We start from the raw sequence: 22566 nt of genomic DNA, 5'->3' as shown, positions 1-22566 counted from the left end.
TTGAGCTGCATTGCATGTCATGAAAGGCGCTATACAAATAGTTTGATTATGAATCAGTGCAAGGCACTTTACTTGAGTAATTTGTACAATGTTATCATCAGTTTTATAGTATAGTTTGTTGATTACTTTTGATGCAGTAATGATATATTCTTTCTTTTGAGATATTACAAAAGGTTAAGTCAATTCACTGTCATCTGGGGGCAATGCCATGCTAGTGTGATTTAACAGATAGGCCTACAATTCAATACTACAGTGTGAAACAGTCTGTGTGAGACATATTTACTAAATTTTACAGGACCTTGGTTGACCACTGGTCTTTGTAAAAGCATATATAAATATAGCTCTGATCGATAGCACTAATGTGTTAAATGCAACGCATTAGAGCTATGGACCAGAGATAATATAACTGTGAACCTTTATAGAAAATGATATTCCCTTGTCATCTAGTTTTCTAGGCGGTCAAACAAAATACAGTAAATACATTAATGTGCTGTGTGTATAAAGTTTGAGTTGAGTATGTATGTATGGCTCACCATCAGTCCGGGTCTTCAGCTTCATCAGCATTCTGTACCCATATGGGCTGACCTAGTGAATGGACACAGGTATAACACTTGAATGTTTACATTGCTAGTCCTGACACATACGAACGCTCAGAATGTGTAGGGAGAGGAGGGCACATATGGGGCTCGCTAGAGCGTCATGTGAGCCATGCCCATGGCTAATACATCGCTTCAGATGGCATGCCATACAGTTTTTAATTGAATGGTTGAATGAACACCGAAAATGTGTAAACTGAAGCAGACAAGCAGTGCCTAGCCTCTGACAATTATGTAAACAATACGGTGTGGCGATACGCACAAAACAAATACATTGAACACTTACTTCAATCTGAATGTCCCTCTTGGTCCATCGGGCTCCGGTTGCAACTTCCAGTTTGAGGCATCCTGAACGCATGTCCCCACTTCTCAGTAAAACAGTCCATGTCCTCACTTCTCAGTAAAACAGTCAACACTATCTAGGCAGAAAAGTTTGTGTGCGACGCTACTAGCTAGGTCGCTCCAGCACTAGCAGGCATCATTCAGCAGCACACAGCCACAGCAACTAGCAGTTGTCCCCGTCAATGCATTCCTTCCTCCGTATATTTCTGGTTCATAATATAACGACCCTAACGCAGATTCTGCCAATATGTATTTAAAATTATCTCGTCCAAAAACTCCCATAGAGTAGCCATATACTGACTCGTTGTTTTCGTTTGTTGTGTATAGCGAGGGACCGTGTCCTTCGCGGCTAGGCTAGCTACGGCAAGCCTACCTGTCCAGTCCCTTGTAGTTTCTGATAGCCTACCGAGGGTCTACCACCTACGTCACTTTGGGACAAATACGTAGGTGGTAGACAGCTTTGAAAGTGCCCCCACGGAGCTACAGACCACCAATGATAATATACCGGGGTGTTTTAGCATATATGCTAATGATAAAAAACACACAGAAAAAGTTTAATAGTGGCGAAGTGGTCCTTTAATGTTTTGTTTAGTGTATGACTTGTATTATTCTGGTATGTGGTGTGGTGTTTTGTTAATTTTGCATGGTTCAGGCTGCCTTAATGCTTTGTTTAATGTATGACTTGTATTATTCTGGTATGTGGTGGTGTGTTTTGTGAATTTTGCATGATTCATGGTGTCTTAATCGTTTATTTTAATGTATGACTTGGATTATTGTGGTATGTGGTGGTGTGCTTTGTGACATTTGCATGGTTCAGGTTGTCTTAATGTTTTGTTTTAACGTATGTATCGTGGCCTTTCTCACTAAACAAATAAGGCCACTGTTTTGTCGGGGTGGTGTTGCAGTCTATTGTTGCTGTATAACTCGCGTCGCCTCTCCTCTTGCAGATCCAAATACTCACGGAGATCGGATTGTTTTGTCAGAACAAATCATATTTATTTCTCCGTCACATAACATAAACTTGTATTCAAATAAAACAATAAAGAGCCTGTGAGCGCGGTCAACAAACTGTGAGCTTCCCCGTCTATGCCACATTCTCTCCCAGCAGGGAGTCCATTCTATCTCCCAGCAGGGAGTCACCTATCTGTCACCAGGTGCCTAGCACCTAGATATCCTTTCTCAAAAGGGGAGGGGAAACCTCCATTCAGTCCATCAAATTCATAGCGTAATTATAATAATTGAAATGACCACAAAATAAATACATATCATAAAGCAGGCAATAATAATCAGAATAAATATAAATCATAATAAATAGAAAATGGCTCTAACATACCAGCCCCGAATTGCTTACAAAGCAATTACCAAATAAGACATAAAAAAGAGCCATTAGAATGAAAGCATATAGGACACTTGTCCTCAGCATATAATATGCATAATCAAGTTCATATTTGTTTTCTTCTTGTTCGTATTCAAGTCCGTTATTCAAGCGACCAAAGTCTGTATGATCCAAGCGAACGACGAATGTGCGCATGAATGTGTGTGGGGGTGTGTGTGTGTGTGTGTGTGTGTGCATTGTTCCGGGGGGGGGGGGGGGGGGGTGTCATATCCACTAGTCAGAGCCATGTGACCAGAAGAAGGGGCTTAGTAGGCTCTGTCAGCTGTTTCCAAGAGCAGGCAGAGCTTGGTGACGGGTCGTTGAATGACGTTGGTCTTGGTTTCTACCAGGACACTACGAACAAGTCCTTGAGGTCCTGAAAGGGTCTTGATGACTCGTCCCAGGAGCCACGAGTTCCTCAGTGCGTTGTCATCAACAATGACAACGAGATCTCCAGGGATGAAATCTCTCTTGATTTTATTCCATATCCTTGGTCCCACATTTCCGAAATAGGTCGGCGAGGTGTTGCACCTGCCTCCATCTCCTCCTTGTATGTTGGTCCTCATTTCTGAACAGTTCGGGGGGTATGATTGAATTTGTTTAGGTAGGATCTTTGTTCGTTTAATCTCAGTTGGCATAGCCATCCTCCTAATCCTTCCTCCCACTCTCATAATTCCATTGTCAATGTTAGGGTCCAGCTTGTAAAGGGAGCTTCCTTTATTGCACTGTATTCCTTTCTCCAGTGAGGACATTTCCTCCTTGAAATGCTGTCTTTGCTTGTGGCAAATGACGTTTTCAGCATTTTCCAAGTCCTCCGATGAAAGGTTGAGGGCACGAGTTGCATGAGTCCCAGAGTTTTGTAGCTTCTGACTCGTATCCAAAAGAGGTTTAATATTTTTCTTGCGTTTCTTGTGTGTATGGTAAACACCATGGTGTGGTCTGTACCGCAGTTTGCTGTTTTCCTTTTGTAGATCTGGTGGTACCTTCCCTGTGAAGTCATGTGCATGTTGTTCTTTCTCAATGTGAACGATTGAGATCCGATTCACCAAGACCATGCGACGTTTCTTATCCACAGCAGTGGAAGCATGTAGTGGTCCATTCACCACCCAACCTAGCAATGTTTTCACTGCATAGGGACCGTTCTCTTGACTATTGATGATCTTCCGTGGCTCCGTGGCTTTTGGGGTATTCACTCCAATAAGGAGCTCCACGTCAGCATCAATTCCTCTGACCTTGATCTCCTGCAGATAAGGCCATTTGTCAAGATACGTCTGGGTGAGTATATTTCTTTTTGTTACAGGTATCCTGTCTTGGGTGTATAACTTGGGCAATGGCAAGTATGTACCACCTTCTATGTTTCTTACTTCTAGACCAGTCAGCTCAAAGCTCTTGACAGTTTTCTCTGTTCCCATGGTCTGCAGAAGAACTTCAGTTCTCTGTCCTTTAGCATTGAGCTGCCTCATGAGCTTCTCTGTACAGAATGTATCAGTACTACCTGGGTCCAGGAAGGCGTAGGTGAGTACACTCCTATTTCCACTGTGAAGTTTCACCTGCACTGGCACTATAGCAAGTATGCAGTCTTTACCAGCCCCGGTTCCTTCACCCTCTAAGTGACACCAGAGCGCTGGTGACAGACGATGTTTCCGCATGCCTTTCATTATGCCATTCTGCCTCGTTAGATTTGACCATCTCTGGTTTGAATCCATTAATGTGCAGAATAGTAGGGTGTTTGGCCTGGCAATTCTGACAGGTCATTCTTTGTGCACAATTACGGCCCAAATGTCCTCCTCTCAAACATCTAAAGCATAGTCCTCTCTCTCTGAGAAACTGGATTTTAGATTCATGTGCTTGTACATTCATTTTCTGACATTCAGATAAAGGATGCTTGCCTGTACAGTAGAGACATGAGGCATCATGCACACCTAAAGGCATGTTGAGCAGTGTATTTTCAGCATTGCTGTCAGGCACAATTTCCATTGTAGTAGCAAAACTACTCCCCCTGCCTGTAGATCTGCTAGATTTAGACTCCACAGCAGTTCTGGGTCTTGAAGTCTTCACATTGGCAGGTGAGTCATTAATGTCACCGTAAAGCGGGTCTTGCAGTATACTAGCCTGCTTCTCCATAAATTTAACCAAGTTCGTCAATCTGGCTCTCCTATGAGTCTGTTCCAAAATGTCACAAGCTGTTGCTCTCCATTTTTCCCTTAATTTATAAGGCAGCTTGGACACAATCAGTTTCAGGTTAGAGCCCAAATCCAGCTCCTCTACATCCTCCAAATCTCTCATTGCATTACAGCAGCCTCTCAGATAAAGCGCATAACCGTGCAATGCATCTCCATCCTCTGATTTAATAGAGTTCCAATTCAGAGCTTTTTCCATATAGGCGCTTGCAATCTTCATGTCATCACCAAAATGCTTCTTTAACAGGGTTTTGGCCTGAATGTAGCCTTCGTTAGCATTCATGTGAAGACAGCTCCTAACCAATTCTTTGCAAGGCCCGGAGGTATATTGTTCCAAGTAATATAGCCTATCTTGGCGGCTTTTTGTTTTTTCCTCAATACAATGTTCAAATTACCTCATAAATGCCTGGTAATTTAGAGGGTCGCCATCGAAAACTGGGATTTCTATAGAGGGAAGTGATGTCATTTTTTGCTGAACAATCAGTAAATCAGCAATCTCATTTTGCCTCTGTATTACGGTCAAGAAGTTGTCATTGTTTGACACTCCAGTTCCTGTCCCAAATCCCATTGGTTGCTGCTGTTGGGTCCTGTGAGTTGCTACTGGTTCTGGTGGGCCTGGGCCACGGTTTGACATTCCTTGAAATTTTGTTTTTTGTCTTGCTCCAAGTGAATAAATTGTTGCATTTGCATTTTTGGTTTTACTTTCCAAATAATCATTCATGGCATCATGTGATTTTGACTGTTGCATTTGTGGTTGTGATTTAAGCAGTTCTGATGGTGGTTGTGAACTAGATTCAAAATCCGCCAGGACTTTTAATTTGGCGTCATATTCAGCCAGGCTGATATCCAGTTCCATTTGTTCCATTCTGGCTCGTATTTTAGCCTGCTTTCCCTTTAATCCTGATGCCCTTATAAGGAGTGCAGCCTTATCTGCCGCAGCCCTGATTCGGGCTGACTTGACTGACGAAGTGGTAGATTTAGTTGATTTTGCTTTTGATCGTTTTGACTCATTTGACACATTTGAGGCACTGTCATGGGGTTCCACAGTCATTTGTTGTTTTTGTTCATTTACCCACATGTCAACGTCATGCAAGAACTCGTGAAACAAGTTTAGTTTTGGTTCATACCATGCATCATTATCCTCCTTCTTTGTCTCGTCAGACAGGAGATTTTGAACCAACCCATGATAGTGAACGAATTCATCCAGTGACATTCTAAATGAGGCAACATCATTATGAACCTCTTTCACATTTCCACCCGGTACGAGCAAAGTTTGAACCTCTCTCATTTTACGAGTGCAAACACCAAGTTTCCCTCTGCGCGTTCCACTCAGTGATTTAACATCATCCTCCGCCGCGGCGGGGTCAACAGAAACCACCTCCTCTTCCATTGTTAAATATAACGTTCTCCACACAGTTTGATCAGACTTTATTTGAGAACCTCCCTTTGATTTGTCAGTTATATGCAAAGCATTCCTTCATTTCATTTCATTTTGCTTTTCATTTAGTTTCATTTCAAAGCATCCATTTAATTATTTCCCAACATCAGCGCAGCATTTATTTTTCCTTCCAATTAATTTCAGCGCATCCATTTCACAACAGCGCATCAGCGCGCAACATTTGCTTTTCGTTTAATTCACTCCAATAAAGCAACAGCGCATCGGCGCAACATTTCATTCATAACTTTGAGCAGCAGCTCCTTTGTTTGGCTTTTATAGCCTTGGGCTAGGCTACTACTCACGGCCCGTTGGGGAAACAACTCCAAGTCCAAGGTGAGGTTTGTCGTCAATGTCGCCGTTTCCAAGCCGCTTGTAGTTGTGAAATGTTGCCGTCCTTTACTACCGCACCATGCGGAGTTTGTTGACTAATATCGTGGCCTTTCTCACTAAACAAATAAGGCCACTGTTTTGTCGGGGTGGTGTTGCAGTCTATTGTTGCTGTATAACTCGCGTCGCCTCTCCTCTTGCAGATCCAAATACTCACGGAGATCGGATTGTTTTGTCAGAACAAATCATATTTATTTCTCCGTCACATAACATAAACTTGTATTCAAATAAAACAATAAAGAGCCTGTGAGCGCGGTCAACAAACTGTGAGCTTCCCCGTCTATGCCACATTCTCTCCCAGCAGGGAGTCCATTCTATCTCCCAGCAGGGAGTCACCTATCTGTCACCAGGTGCCTAGCACCTAGATATCCTTTCTCAAAAGGGGAGGGGAAACCTCCATTCAGTCCATCAAATTCATAGCGTAATTATAATAATTTAAATGACCACAAAATAAATACATATCATAAAGCAGGCAATAATAATCAGAATAAATATAAATCATCATAAATAGAAAATGGCTCTAACAGTATGACTTGTATTATTTTTGGTATCTGGCGTTGTGTTTTGTGTGGTTCAGGTTGTCTTAATGTCTTGTTTAATGTATGACTTGCATTATTTTTGGTATGTGGTGCTCTGCTTTGTGATTTTTGCATGGTTCAGGTTGTCTTAATGTCTTGTTTAGTGTATGACTTGTATTATTCTGGTATGTGGTGTGGTGTTTTGTTAATTTTGCATAAATGGTGCATTTATATAGCACCTTTATCCAAGGCGCTTTACATAGATTGTGCATTACATTCACCCATTCATACACCGATGCCGGAGGAAACCATGCAAGGCACCAACCTGCATGTCAGGAGCAATTAGGGGTTCAGAGTCTTGCTCAAGGACTCTTCGACACTAACTCTGGGGGAGCCCACAGGGTTCGAACTGGGACCATCCGGTCACTCTACCCCTGAGCCCCTGTTGAACTAACAGCAGAAAAAAAAAACATAATAAAATCAACAATAATAATAATAATAATAATAAAAAGCACTTTTAGAACAGGCTGAATGAAACCAGACACCGAAAAAGGTGTGTCCCAGCTTTAAAATCTCATCGAACTAGCTAGAATGTATGTTTGAGGGATTGAAAACAAATGCAACATCAGTTGCCCTGCACTTTCGGTTAGTTACCACAAACTATAGGGCTATAATAATTCGTAACGGCGTATATATATTACGTTGACGATCCATTCAAACGCAGGTCGGTGTCAGGGGTGTCCAGAGCTCGGCGCAGGTTCTGCCAGAACAGTCCAGGGTTCTGTGCAGCCTGGGACCAGCTCAGGTAGGTGTGTCTCTTCACCAGCCTCCTCATGCGAAAGTAGGGAGACAACCGCTGGGCTGGAATGTCCTCCAGGAACACCAGGATCAACACGTCCTTCTTCTCATCAAACAGACGGTAGCTGCACACACAGGACAGGACAGCAGAGCAGCTTTACAGTATAGGCTAAGACTCAAACATTACTTGCGTTATGTGCAGACTCATTCACGGTAAGACATACAGCACTGCGGCTTACAATAAGGAAACACATGCAGTAAGTGAAGCTGCATCTACTGCAAGTAAACATTTATGTACAGTGAAAAGTTATTATTATTTAAATTGAATTGAATTGAATTATTATTTTTGTATTTTCTTTTATTGATATAGTAGCCTGACCTTTGATGCTGATAGCAAAATCAATAAAATAAATACATTTTGTTGGTCACAAAAAAAAGTTCGTCGGGATCGGCAGTCAAACCCGCGACACACTGTCAGGCAAGTGGCAACATTAATGGCTACAGCATTTGATGGAAAGTGCTTTTGATAAATCAAAAAATATGAAAATGTGAAATGTGTACATCTATAAGGAACGGTTATTTCACAAAATCTTTAAGCACACATTGCATAAAATAGAATGCACAGATTCTCCTGCCACTTCCCAGTGAGTAAATGTGGCGTTCAGAGAACATGCACATTTGCATGATGTTGCAGTGATATACATGTCTAGGTCATTTGGGAGCCCACCTGGCCATCTGGATCTCTCTGGAGCACCATTCACTCTCCAGGTAACGACGACTGATCACACAGATGGTCTTTCTGCTGCCATAGATGGCCTCTGTCATGTTCTCTATGATGGCTTTACCTGGAGACATGACAAACAGTCAAACCCGAGTCAAAACTACTATGCATATAGACATTAACCCATTTTGGTTAAGTCTTCTAAATCCTGACAGTTTTCTGAAAAAGAACATGTTTCTATGTCAGTTGTTCTCAAACATATTCATGTCAAGGACCCCAAATATATAAATATGACATCGGCCGCCGACTCCCATCTGAAAATATGTTGTTCCAGGGACCATCCCAGTAGCAAAGATTTGAGTTAAAAGCTCTGAAAGAATATATTCAATGATTTCAGGCACATTTTCACGATATTTCAAAAATAGCTGTTCTGCTATTTTTTCAATAGCTAAAGCATAACATAATGCTTTAAAACACCAAAAGGGGTTCCCTCCCAAAATGAGTTAAATACTGCCATAATAATGCCATTAGAGGACTACTTTTCAACCTACCTTCATACAATTGGTCCTCACTATAATGTTCATGATAAAATGCCACAATTTTTGTCTACTCTCTTAGTCTCATGGGAGGGCTGTGGGCATTTCAGAAACCCGTCCACCAGTGACATCATCGATGGGGAATCCAAGCTAATGGAAACTGCAGGCTTTCTATTCCTGAAAAGTTGCAATAGAAGCCATGATCCTTCTCACGATAATAATAATCTAAATATTTTGTAAAAAAAAAAAATCTTGGTTAAACAAAGAAAATTGCCATTACCTTTGCCTTGAGACACAGACTGAGTAGAAGACAATGGTGATATTTTATCATGAACATTAGCCCCGCGAGTCAGAACCCAATGGTAGTGAAGTTTCTGACATTTTTAAGACTTCATACCATGGGGTCCTGTTCCATCGCTAACCTGCTACCAGGTACACAAACATAAATACCGTCGGAAACGTTGTTTCTGCGACGTTTGAGTGATTCTGATCGTTTGAGTGATTCTGATTCTGAGAGCTATAAGATACAACGGAAACCGCTGCGAATTTTCCTGTGCCGCAGAAGCCGTTAAGTATTTTTAATCTGTGTTTGATCGATTTGGTAGCTCTGATTCCTCTCTTCCTTCCTCGTTTATTGACATCCCAATGTTACCACCTCCAGCTGCGGGGTTGGCTTGTGCGTCCCTACGTTCCTGCCTCTGATCTGCTCTGTCATAGCTATAGCGCCACTAGCTAGCCAGATATGCGGTACAATGGGATGTTAATAAACAAGGAAGGAAGAGAGGAATCAAAGCGACCAAATCGGTCAGACACAGATTAAAAATACTTAACGGCTTCTGCGGCACAGGAAAATTCGCAGCAGTGTCCGTTGTATCCTATAGCTCTAAGAATCAGAATCACTCAAACACCGCAGAGACGACGTTTCCGAAGGTATTTATGTCTGCGTTTTATCATTTGCATAAGAAAACAAACTTCCAAACAGGGACCTCATGGGTCGGCACGATAGAATGAGCTGACCCAGGGTGTCCCGAGAGGGGCTACATGAACATTAGTGAGGACCAATTATATGAAGATGAGTTGAAAAGTGGTCCTTGAAACACAATATGCCCTGTCAAAATGTCTCCAACACTTTTAAACAGGCAGGGAGACGAAAAAGCGAGATGAAAAAGCGAGACGAAAAAGCGAGACGAAAAAGCGAGACGAAAAAGCGTGACGAAAAAGCGAGACGAAAAAGCGAGACGAAGCGTGACGAAAAAGCGTGACGAAAAAGCGAGACGAAAAAGCGAGACGAAAAAGCGAGACGAAGCGTGACGAAAAAGCGTGACGAAAAAGCGAGACGAAAAAGCGAGACGAAAAAGCGAGACGAAAAAGCGAGACGAATTCCCCATGCCCACACATCTGTGGGCTCTCTCTCTCTCTCTGAACAGAAACAAGTTGCGATGCGGCCCCTCCCCCTTCACTTCACTTCACACCCACACACACACACCCGACTTTGTCCCTATATAATGTGCACGGGCTACTGGCACCGCTCCTCATATCATGCAAGAGACGCCACACACCAGTATAGAAGAGAGATAGTCACTTACTCACTTGTTGTAACTTGTGGGGGCTATATTGTCTTCCATGAAAAATATTTCGAAGCGATGTTAAACTCTGCATGGCTCATTTCCATGCGTCACAGTCAGGGACCCTGCTGACGATTTGGTGGATGGTAGTCCACTCACTGGTTACCCTCCTACTGCATATAACAGCACTACATGATCTCATGTAGATCAGCTATTTTCCCGTTTGTGAGGACGCACACGTGAGCGCGCAGAGAAAATTGTTATTTATTTTATAATGTAGTGAAAATGGAAAATAATGCGTGTGAAATGGCATGTGTGGCGTGGTGCGTGGTAAAGGGTCAAATTGCGTGACTGTCACACTCAAAGGGTGAGACTTGGTAGCCCTGTATAAACAGCAACATAGTACAGTCAAACACTCAGTCCAGTAGTTTAGTAGACAGAATATATAAACAGCAACAGATTAGTCACACTCCAAAAGAGATAGCACAAAAAAAAACCTTGCGGTCTTGTTTGCAGTTCTTTCTTCTGTATACTTCCTGCAGTATAGAAGTATACAGATTTCTGGATTAATTGACAATGGATGACCCTGATGTAAACAAGTCTGTAGACATGTATTCTTAGGACTGCACCCATTCTGCAATCTGATAACATGCGTGGCAGGTTAAAACGAACCCGGGGCAGGTTCAAACTAACCCGTGGCTTCCTGTGAGGTTAGGCTTGTGTTATGGGTAGGGTGTTGGACTCCTGCCTGTAGGACTGTTAGTATGTCAGACCAAAGTTACGTTTTTTATTCAGCATAGAAGAGGGGCATAGACAGGAAAAATGCAGTATATATGTTATGCTTCTTTTTCTGTTTTTATACATACAATTACATAGACAGAGAACAAACAGGAAACAGGAACGTTTTGCTACTATATGAACAGTTTATTGGATTGGGTTGATGCAGCTAGTTACAAAACTGAAACAAAACAAAACAACCTCCCACTTGGAACTCTGACGCCTTCTCCTTTCACCATAGGTATTTTCTTTTAAAATAAAATAAATAATAGCAATAGCCAATAAGGATATCATGAACATGAGAAAAAAGAAAGACATGAGAAGGAAAGAGAGTGAATAATAGCCAGGAGTGAATGGTGAGATAAGGACGCCATGGTGTTGTAGGAGAGAATGGCAAAAAGAGATAAGGGGTCCTGATGTTTGGATAGGAAGAAAGTAGGATTTACTAATCTGACAATTTACTATTCTGTGCCTATTTGGTCGCAACTCAAACTGGGCTGAGTCAGCTCAAGTGAAAAAATGCTGCCGTGAATTAGATCCTAATTTTTCAATAAATGCTAGAGCTGTAAGGGTTAATATCAGTTAAACCACTTTAACCACTGTTTTATAGCCTACTTCAGCTTTTAAAAGTAGCTGATCTACAAGCTCACAGAGCACCACATTGCCATGCGTTGTGAGCTTGTAGATCTGATAGTGTTTTTAAATTTATTGGAGAAAAAAAAAACATATATATATATATATATAGGGGAGAACGGGGTAAAATGAGCCAGCGGGCAAGTTGAACCACCCCCTTTATCTAGAAAACTAGAAAACTGTGTTGCCATGTGACCTTAAATCTAGCAAGCATTTACACCTGGCTGTGAAGTTGGGAAGCAGAAAAAAAAACTGTTTTTTGTCGGTCAAAGTAAAATTTAGACACATGATGTAAAATGACTGTTATACAAAGCAAAATGTACCTAGGTCTAAAATGTAATATCATACACGTTGATGAATTGCCAATGGATAGAACCATGTGAATCAATTAGAAAATAAATTGTCTGAAGTAGCTTATTCTAGTCATTGTTTTCTAAAATGGTGGCTATGGGTAAGATGAGCCAATGTCCGGGGGTAAATTGAGTCAATGGGAATCACTATTCATATTTATTTTATTAAGTCTTTGCTACTCAAATTATACTGAATGACCTTTAATTTGCATGTACATACTCATTTAAGAGAAGTTTGAAATATTGTATTAACAATATTGCAAATATAAGGTTCTGAATAACAAACTTTATTTAATTGTCTTGTTTAAATAATAAATAAACAAATAAGACAATTAGCAAAAGGTAAAACTGTTATTATACTATTATCGATACGTGAATACATCATCTGTTCATGTTTAAGCTTTTAACATTAAAATAGCATGTGGTTCAACTTGCCCCTCGACTTGGATCAACTTACCCCTTACCTGGGGCAAATTGAGATTACTTATCATTTCAATTCATAGAAGACATCCTGAAATATGGGTAGATCATTAGATTTGACTGATATCTCACTTTGATCATGAATCTTGTCCATCCATAATTGGACTTGACAAACATTGTGACGAGAGCTTTTCTCCAGTGTGGATACGCTGGTGTGTCTTCAGAGTATTTGACTGACTGAAACTCTTGTCACAATGTTTACACTGAAAAGGATTTTCTCCTGTGTGGATACGCTGGTGGGACTTCAGGGGAGCTGACTGAGAGAAACTCTTGTCACAATATTTACACTAAAAAGGTTTTTCTCCAGTGTGGAGAAGCTGGTGTCTATTCAGATTACTTGAATCTGTGAAACTCTTGTCACAATGTTTACACTGGAAAGGTTTTTCTCCAGTGTGGATACGACGCTGGTGTGTCTTCAGAGTATGTGACTGACTGAAACTCTTCTCACAATGTTTACACTGGAAAGGTTTTTATCCAGTGTGGAGACGCTGGTGTGTCCTCAGAGTACTTGGATCAGTGAAACTCTTGTCACAATGTTTACACTGAAAAGGTTTTTCTCCAGTGTGGACATTCTGGTGTGTCTTCAGAGTACTTGACCGTCTGAAACTCATGTCACAATGTTTACAGTGGAAAGGTTTTTCTCCTGTGTGGATACGCAGGTGCCTCTTAAAGTCAGTTGAACGGCTGAAACTCTTGTCACAATGTTTACACTGAAAAGGTTTTGCTCCAGTGTGGACATTCTGGTGTGTCTTCAGATCACTTGACCAACTGAAACTCTTGTCACAATGTTTACAGTGGAAAGGTTTTTCTCCAGTGTGGAGACGCTGGTGTGTCTTCAGAGTACTTGAACGTCTGAAACTCTTGTCACAATGTTTACAGTGGAAAGGTTTTTCTCCAGTGTGGAGACGTTGGTGTGTCTTCAGAGTACTTGAATGCGTGAAACTCTTGTCACAATGTTTACACTGGAAAGGTTTTTTTCCAGTGTGGACACACTGGTGTGTCTTCAGATTACTTGACTGCGTGAAACTCTTGTCACAATGTTTACAGTGGAAAGGTTTTTCTCCAGTGTGGAGACGCTGGTGTGTCTTCATTGTACTTGAATGCGTGAAACTCTTGTCACAATGTTTACACTCAAAAGGTTTTTCTCCAGTGTGGACAAGCAGATGTCTATTCAGATTACTTGAATGCGTGAAACTCTTGTCACAATGTTTACAATGGAAAGGCTTTTCTCCTGTGTGGATAAGCTGGTGGGACTTCAAGGTAGTTGAAACACTGAAACTCTTGTCACAATGTTTACACTGAAAAGGTTTTTCTCCAGTGTGGAGACGCTGGTGTGTCTTCAGAGTACTTGAACGTCTGAAACTCTTGTCACAATGTTTACAGTGGAAAGGTTTTTCTCCAGTGTGGAGACGTTGGTGTGTCTTCAGAGTACTTGAATGCGTGAAACTCTTGTCACAATGTTTACACTGGAAAGGTTTTTTTCCAGTGTGGACACACTGGTGTGTCTTCAGATTACTTGAATGCGTGAAACTCTTGTCACAATGTTTACAGTGGAAAGGTTTTTCTCCAGTGTGGAGACGCTGGTGTGTCTTCAGAGTACTTGAATGCGTGAAACTCTTGTCACAATGTTTACACTCAAAAGGTTTTTCTCCAGTGTGGACAAGCAGATGTCTATTCAGATTACTTGAATGCGTGAAACTCTTGTCACAATGTTTACAATGGAAAAGCTTTTCTCCTGTGTGGATAAGCTGGTGGGACTTCAAGGTAGTTGAAACACTGAAACTCTTGTCACAATGTTTACACTGAAAAGGTTTTTCTCCAGTGTGGAGACGCTGGTGTGTCCTCAGAGTACTTGGCCACTGGAAACTCTTGTCACAATGTTTACAGTGGAAAGGTTTTTCTCCAGTGTGGAGACGCTGGTGTGTCTTCAGAGTACTTGAATGCGTGAAACTCTTGTCACAATGTTTACACTCAAAAGGTTTTTCTCCAGTGTGGACAAGCAGGTGTCTATTCAGATTACTTGAATGCGTGAAACTCTTGTCACAATGTTTACAATGGAAAGGCTTTTCTCCCGTGTGGATAAGCTGGTGGGACTTCAAGGTAGTTGAAACACTGAAACTCTTGTCACAATGTTTACACTGAAAAGGTTTTTCTCCTGTGTGGATACGCTGGTGGGACTTCAGGTGAGCTGACTGAGAGAAACTCTTGTCACAATGTTTACACTGAAAAGGTTTTTCTCCAGTGTGGACACTCTGGTGTGTCTTCAGATCACCTGACTGTGTGAAACTCTTGGCACAATTTCATTTCTACACTGGAAAGGTTTTTCTCCAGTGTGGACACGCTGGTGTGTCCCCAGAGTACTTGGCCAATGGAAACTCTTGTCACAATGTTTACAGTGGAAAGGTTTTTCTCCAGTGTGGAGACGCTGGTGTGTCTTCAGAGTACTTGAATGCGTGAAACTCTTGTCACAATGTTTACACTCAAAAGGTTTTTCTCCAGTGTGGACAAGCAGGTGTCTATTCAGATTACTTGAATGCGTGAAACTCTTGTCACAATGTTTACAATGGAAAGGTTTTTCTCCTGTGTGGATACGCTGGTGGTACTTTAGGTGAGCTGACTGAGAGAAACTCTTGTCACAATGTTTACACTGAAAAGGTTTTTCTCCAGTGTGGACACTCTGGTGTGTCTTCAGATCACCTGACTGAGTGAAACTCTTGTCACAATTTTTACACTCAAAAGGTTTTTCTCCAGTGTGGACAAGCAGGTGTCTATAAAGATCACCTGACTGTCTGAAACTCTTGTCACAATGTTTACAATGAAAAGGTTTTGCTCCAGTGTGGATAAGCTGGTGTCTCTTCAGGTTACCTTTCTGACTGAAACTCATGTCACAATGTTTACACTGAAAAGGTTTTGCTCTAGAATGGAGACGCTGGTGTGTCTTCAGGCTACATTTCTGACTGAAACTCATGTCACAATGTTTACACTGAAAAGGTTTTGCTCCAGTGTGGACATTCTGGTGTCTCTTCAGATGACTTAACAATTTGAACCTCTTGTCACAGTGTTTACACTGAAAAGGTTTTGCTCCAGTGTGCATACCTCCACTTGTTTCACCCCAATCATCACTGTCGTCAGTTACTTCAGTGTCAGAATCCAGTTTAACTTCAGAGCAGTGTGAAGAGATGTCTTCATCAACCTCACTTTTCACTGCTACTAATTTAAACATTGACATTGGTCTTTGAAGTAGATCCTCCTGTTCATCTTTAATCTGTGGAGGCTCTGATTCCTCCTGGACCAGACTGAGGCTCTTCTCTTGCTGTTCTTCTTTAATCTGTAGAGGTTCTAGTTTCACCTGGACCAGACTGAGGCTCCTCTCTTGCTGTTCTTCTTTAATCTGTGGAGGTTCTAGTTTCACCGGGACCAGACTGAGGCCCCTCTCCTGTTGTTCAGGGGAAACCTCCTCCTTACACACAGGGAGGTCTGTGAAATCTAGGAGGAGAGGGAAGGTAACATCAGCAGAGAGCAAATCATTGTTTTCTGATTGGATAAGATTTATTTTCCTACTTACCGATTTGTTTTGTAATAATGTCTAGTGTTTTAATTCTATTCTATTTATATATCTATTGATGATGGGCGTTTTCCCAAATTTTACATCACAGCTTATGCCCCAAGCAGGCAAGCGCTCAATTACATTTTAATGTGGCCAACGGCCGCATTACCTGGTCGAGGTGACAGCCACTAAATAACGCCACGCCACTATAGAGTCGATCAACAACAACGGGAGGTACGACCGCGAAGGGCCGTCAAACACAGGATCCTTTTTTATTATTAGGCGGGATGATTTAGATCGCGAGTTATTAACGTTTTAAGATTTCCATTCTCGTCGGCTAAACAGGCATGGAACATGCAGATGATTGCGCAACGAGCGCATCTAGGCTGTGGAGCGATGCGATCGGTTTTCATATGACTAATTCGACGGAGCACATGGCTGTGCACTTGAACTTGATGGTGATTTACGTCATGGGCCTTTAAACTGTTAACAGAAGATTTGAGATGTTTGCCAGGCCCCATCAGTGGCAAAGATTTCAGCACTTGTGCAGTAGAACCGGGTACAACAGGACAGTTACAGAGCACATGTTTAACTAGCTGTAAATAAAACGGTACATACATATCCTGTACAACTTTACTACGGGTTGCAGCGTTGCATCAAACAGTCCATGTCCCTGGTCCATCTCCCGCTGTTCTTCTGACCGTGCTACATTTCTTTTGGAGGCCATCTCTCCTGATGGCGTGAGATCTCCTCCTGTGGTGCTCTGTGGAAATCACCAACAGAAAATAATGTTTAGTTATCATTCAGCAACCTGAATGATCACAGCATCACCATCGGACAGATAAGCTTTACATACCATGCGCACGTGCGCACGCAGCCACGCACACACAGGGCTTTAAAAAAAGATATAAGCTATGGCTGCATTTCAGCAGCCATAGCCCCCAGCCCCCCAGCAGCAGTCATGGCCACCAGCTCCCCAGCAGCAGCAGGCATGGCCCCCAGCAGCAGCCATGGTCCCCAGCCCTCCAGCAGCCATGGCCCCCAGCCCTCCAGCAGCCATGGCCCCCAGCCCTCCAGCAGCCATGGCCCCCAGCCCTCCAGCAGCCATGGCCCCCAGCTCCCCAGCAGCAGCCATGGCCACCAGCTCCCCAGCCCCCCAGCAGCAGCAGCCATGGCCACCAGCCCCCAGCAGCAGCAGCAGCCATGGCCCCCAGCTCCCCAGCAGCAGGCATGGCCCCCAGCCACCCAGCAGCAGCAGGCATGGCCCCCATCCCTTCAGCAGCCATGGCCCCCAGCAGCCATGGGCCCCAGCCCTCCAGCAGCCATGGCCCCCAGCAGCAGCATCAGTCATGGCCCCCAGCTCCCCAGCCATGGCCTCCAGCTCCCCAGCAGAAGCCATGGCCCCCAGCAGCCATGGCCCCCAGCTCCCCAGCAGCCAGCCTCCTACCAGTACTCCTCCTCCCAGCGGCCGGCCTCCTACCAGTACTCCTCCCCCCAGCAGCCAGCCTCCTACCAGTACTCCTCCCCCCAGCAGCCAGCCTCCTACCAGTACTCCTCCCCCCAGCAGCCAGCCTCCTACCAGTACTCCTCTACGTTACCAGCCTCTTCCCAGTTCAGCTCCTCCTCCAAGTCGCCGGCCTATTTGATGTTTAGCCAAGTTAGTTTACCCCCTATAGTTATTTATGCCTTTGTTTGGTACTGATCGTTACTTCTCTTTTCCTGATCAGTTCAACCAATAAATATTCCATGGAAACCACAAGCCGAATATGGTCCTGGTGCTCTAACGCTGGTGTAAGGGTGATATTCAACCAGCAAATCCCCTTATTACACTATACAAATCTTTTCAATTAAGTTGACCACCTTAAGCTTCATTCACACCAAATAAGCTAGCTTCTGCTTTAGCTTCGTGGTCCCATGTTATCTCTATGCAGAGCAGCTTTTGCGTTTTGGAATTAACAGCTTTTTTTTTTTGCGCTTTTTTTTCTCCCCAAAACGTAACTTTAAAGTGTAGTCAATCAGAGCACAGCGTGGTTTGAGGAGGTGGAGTTGAGATAATTTCACAAAAGGAAAAGGCTCTGCAAAAGCTGTCCACTGCGATTCTCCCAATTAAAATATAAACTTTTTAAATATGGGCTGTATATGAAATATGAATGGATATTTGGCAAGACCATAGCATATTTATCGATAGAAATGAAAGTTTATATGAGAAACAAGTTGTCGAAGCGGTGAAAACAGGTTGTGTTCCGTGTTCCGTCGCGAGCCACGGTTTTCTGGGGAGTAGTGCTCCTGCATTCACCACCCCCCCCCCCCCCCCCCCGGTTCTCACCTCATCCGAAGCTATGGACTACTGACCAGTCCAGAGCGCTATCCGTCGCTGACGCTGATTGTGGACTAAACAGTGCACACACACACGGTTGATAAATTAGCAGATATAGATAGATAGACAAACAACTAACAATATAGTTCCAACCGGTTGTTGTGTCGGAGCGAGAGCGCTCTCTCTCTCTCTCTTTCGCTTGCACACACACACACACACACACACACACACACATGGCTATATAATTAATTCAATCATGGCGGCCCCCTTCAGCGAGCGAGGTGAAACGCAAAGCAACAAGCAATGTGGGACTAACCTCGCATCACCAGGCTTTCCACCTCGGAGGAAAAATGTGGGACAGCTCTGGTAAGAATGTCGGTGCGCAAAAATGCACTATAGCCTATGCAAGTTTGCAACCCTCCTCCTCCTTGGCGCTGTCTGGAGAGGCGGCGGGGTGCACGTTGCTCATAGAGAGCAGTCTCATGTCATGTTAAAGCATATAATATTGCAGAGAACACACTACAGGTCCGGATCTCGGATCGGATCAGCGCCGTTTTGGTCAAAACTTTGCGGCTCCGTTTCGGACCGGATCCAAAACTTTCGGGTCCGGTTCCGGGCCGGGTGCGGCCAATTAGAATGTTCTCGGATCCGGATCGGGTCGGTTCTGATATCACCGGGTCCGTTTCGGACCGGGTCCGATTTTATGGACCCGTGCTGCCCTCTAGTAGATAGCCTAGTATATTTATAGATAGATAGAACACAATCCCTGTGTGTGTGTGTGTGTGTGTGTGTGTGTGTGTGTGTGTGTGTGTGTGATATTGAGCACCGTCACCGTGGAGGAGCCGCCCGACACGGGGACACACGTGTGTGTGTGTGTGTGTGTGTGAGTATATATATATATATATATGCCATATACCGTATATACTGGCCCTATTAACTATTAATGTCAATGTTAAGTAAACGATATCTCTCTCTCACTCATGCACACACACCCATTAACATTACATAATGCCCGGAGGGTTTCGCTCTTGGCCTGGGGGAGAGGAGAGCGGAGTGGGGGGGGGGACATGAGCACTGAAGACGGGGGGATTGAGATCCGCTCCGTTATTTACAAACAAGTTGACCAAGATTATATTATTTATTCATCGATAAATAGGTTATGATGTAACTAAATATATAATTATTTCTCCTATACAGTCGCTATTTTACATTTTAGACTTTCAAATGCGCACCTGCTAAAAAACTGCCTGTGTGTTCTTCCTCGTCTCAAAGCCAGTCCAGGCAGCTTGAGTGACAGGTACCTTGTACACGCCCACTTTCTCAAAAAAAAAGCTGCGTGGAAATGAGTTTTGCTTTTTTTTTATTTCCAGCTTTTTTTGATCTGAACGGGGCTTTAGGATTGCAGTTTGCACACACGATGGGTCATTGATTCGTGTGCATCCTCGCTTGTTATTGAAACACCCGGTAGCACTTAGTGTGTTGCAGAGCACCTGACGTCCGAGCGGGTTCTTTCAAATCCATATTTAAGCAATATTACACGAGAGGGTGTGGGTTAACGTGATTATTGCCACGACAGGGATGTCAGGAACGAGACGAAGTAGAGTTCCGCAAGCATCACTGAAGTACAACAGACTTAGTTGTGTACTGGTGTTGCGTGTAGTAAATGGCAGATATACAAGCTCACAGTGCGTAGCATTCGCGACACGCTGTGAGCTTGCAGTTCTGCTATTTCCTCTCTGCGCAGCAGTGCGCACAACACCGGCACCCCAACACTTTGGTGTCGCCGTGTCGAGTTTGGAGAGATCACTTGACTACTAGTACTGTCTAGCAGCAAGTATATGCTGCGTTTGTATGACTTCATGTCATTCACACCGCTACATACACCCGCCAACCCCCTTATTATAATTTTTTGCCGATCTGCACTGATCTCATAAATGGCCCATATAATATACCTCAAGACGGATAACTTTAAACCCCCTGCGGGGCCCGCGCACACACACACACACAGCACAGGCAGACCTTCGCGCACAGCCGCGTCAGAAGAACCTGACGCACAGCGTCAACCCCGGCTTTTTAGACAGCTGGTGGATGGAAAAGAAGCTCCACCTCCGCGGCTGACAGATTCCCGGAAACGCTCTCCTCCGCTGTCTAAAAAGCCGGGGTTGACGTCGGGCGTCAGGTTCTTCTGACGCGGCTGTGCGCGAAGATATGTGTGCCCCACCCACACACACACACACACACACACACACACACACACACACACACACACACACACACACACACACACACACACACACACACACACACACACACACACACACACACACACACACACACACACACACACACACACACACACACACACCGGATGGATGGATTCGTAACGTTCTTTTTTTGTGAGGTAGTAGTTAGTGATCTCCACTGTCTTTTCAGACGTCTTAGCAAAGAGCTTAGCAGGACTGTTATTGTATAAAACATCTCATAGAATTTACTCCGTTACATTTTCATAAAATATATTCCAAGATGTGATTTATTTTTTTAGGTGATCTTTAAGATCACCTAAAAATCTAATCACAAAAAAAGGAGTTCTAAATGTTAAAACCACTATAATATAGTGGTTTTAACATTTAGAACTCCAAAACCAAAATGATTTAGTTCCTTTTAATCTACTTCATCCTCGTTTATGTTTTATATAAATGAATCTGCAATTCAAAAATACTAAGATAAGACTAAGATAAAACTAATAAATAATGCCATACATCGCTCTGCAAAGGAAAAGAAAGGTACTATGTTTACCCAGGGTATAAACTGGACTAAGCTTAAGAACTTGTTTACAGCCAGGCCCTGCTCTTAGAACATTTCATTGTAGAGGTTCAATGCCTTGTCCAAGGGCACTTCAGCAGTGGTAATTTTAACGTGCCGGTCCGGGGATACGAAGTAGCGACCTTCCGATATCAACCGTTCGGCCACCGCTGCCTCTATGCAAACAACTGCATCAATTAAAATGGCTGCTTAGGGACAATTTGATATTTAAAGAATGTGTCCACTGGAGCAAAAGCGAAAACATCCACCATAAATAGCAGATCTACAAGCTCCCAATGTGTCAAGTTGAGACTTGTAGTTGTGTGCTTGTAGATCGGCTATGTTAGGTTTGGGTGTAGTCCATATATTATAGGTTTGGTGGTCCAAGTATAAAGGGTTTAAGTGGTTAAACTGAAGTGACATAGATACATTCCAAATATTAAAGTATTCTGCAGCACCACTGGACTTGGACTGTGAGCTCATAATACATATCTACTATTTAATCATGTCTCTGTCTGTCTGTGTCTGTCTGCGTGAAATCCACGTAACTCGAGAACCGTAAGCCCCACCGACTTCAAATTTGAAACACGCGTTGCAGAACCACCCCCAAAAGGCCTCTGTCCGGGCTCTGGACCGGGCCCTGCCCAGCGTCAAATCAATATATGGAGCTGGCCTGTTCTAACTTCTGACCTCAACTACACTCCAACATTTGGGCATGCCTGACACAGAACTCCACAAGATGGCCTGTTCTGACATCCCAACACTCCATATTTGGGCATGGCTGACACAGAACTCCACAAGATGGCCTGTTCTGACATCCCAACACTCCATATTTGGGCATGGCTGACACAGAACTCCATATATAGGAATAAAGGGACACAAAGAGAGACCCTTACAGAAATCTGACATCATTCTGATGTCGGGCATAAAAGGGACACAGACATAGCCTAATATCTGGGTGGGGCATTCATTTTCAACTTGCATCATTCCAAGTAGGCCAGTGCCCAACGGGCCCTGCCGTAGAGGCCCCACGGGAACCTCTCTAGTTCAATAAAATAACCAATGACCAGCATCTAATCTGGTCAACAACAACCAAATGGACAAAAGTTGTTTAACAACCATGCACATTCAAGTCGTATTTTCCTATGCCCAGCGTTCTGGGTTTGTGTGAACACAGCCATAGCTGTGTTGGTTTAGAAAGTTA

This window comes from Protomyctophum parallelum (assembly GCF_964188405.1).
Source record: "Protomyctophum parallelum genome assembly, chromosome: 13".
Lineage (NCBI taxonomy): Eukaryota > Metazoa > Chordata > Actinopteri > Myctophiformes > Myctophidae > Protomyctophum > Protomyctophum parallelum.
The sequence above is the reverse complement of the archived record's forward strand: the minus strand, read 5'-3'. Positions refer to the sequence as shown.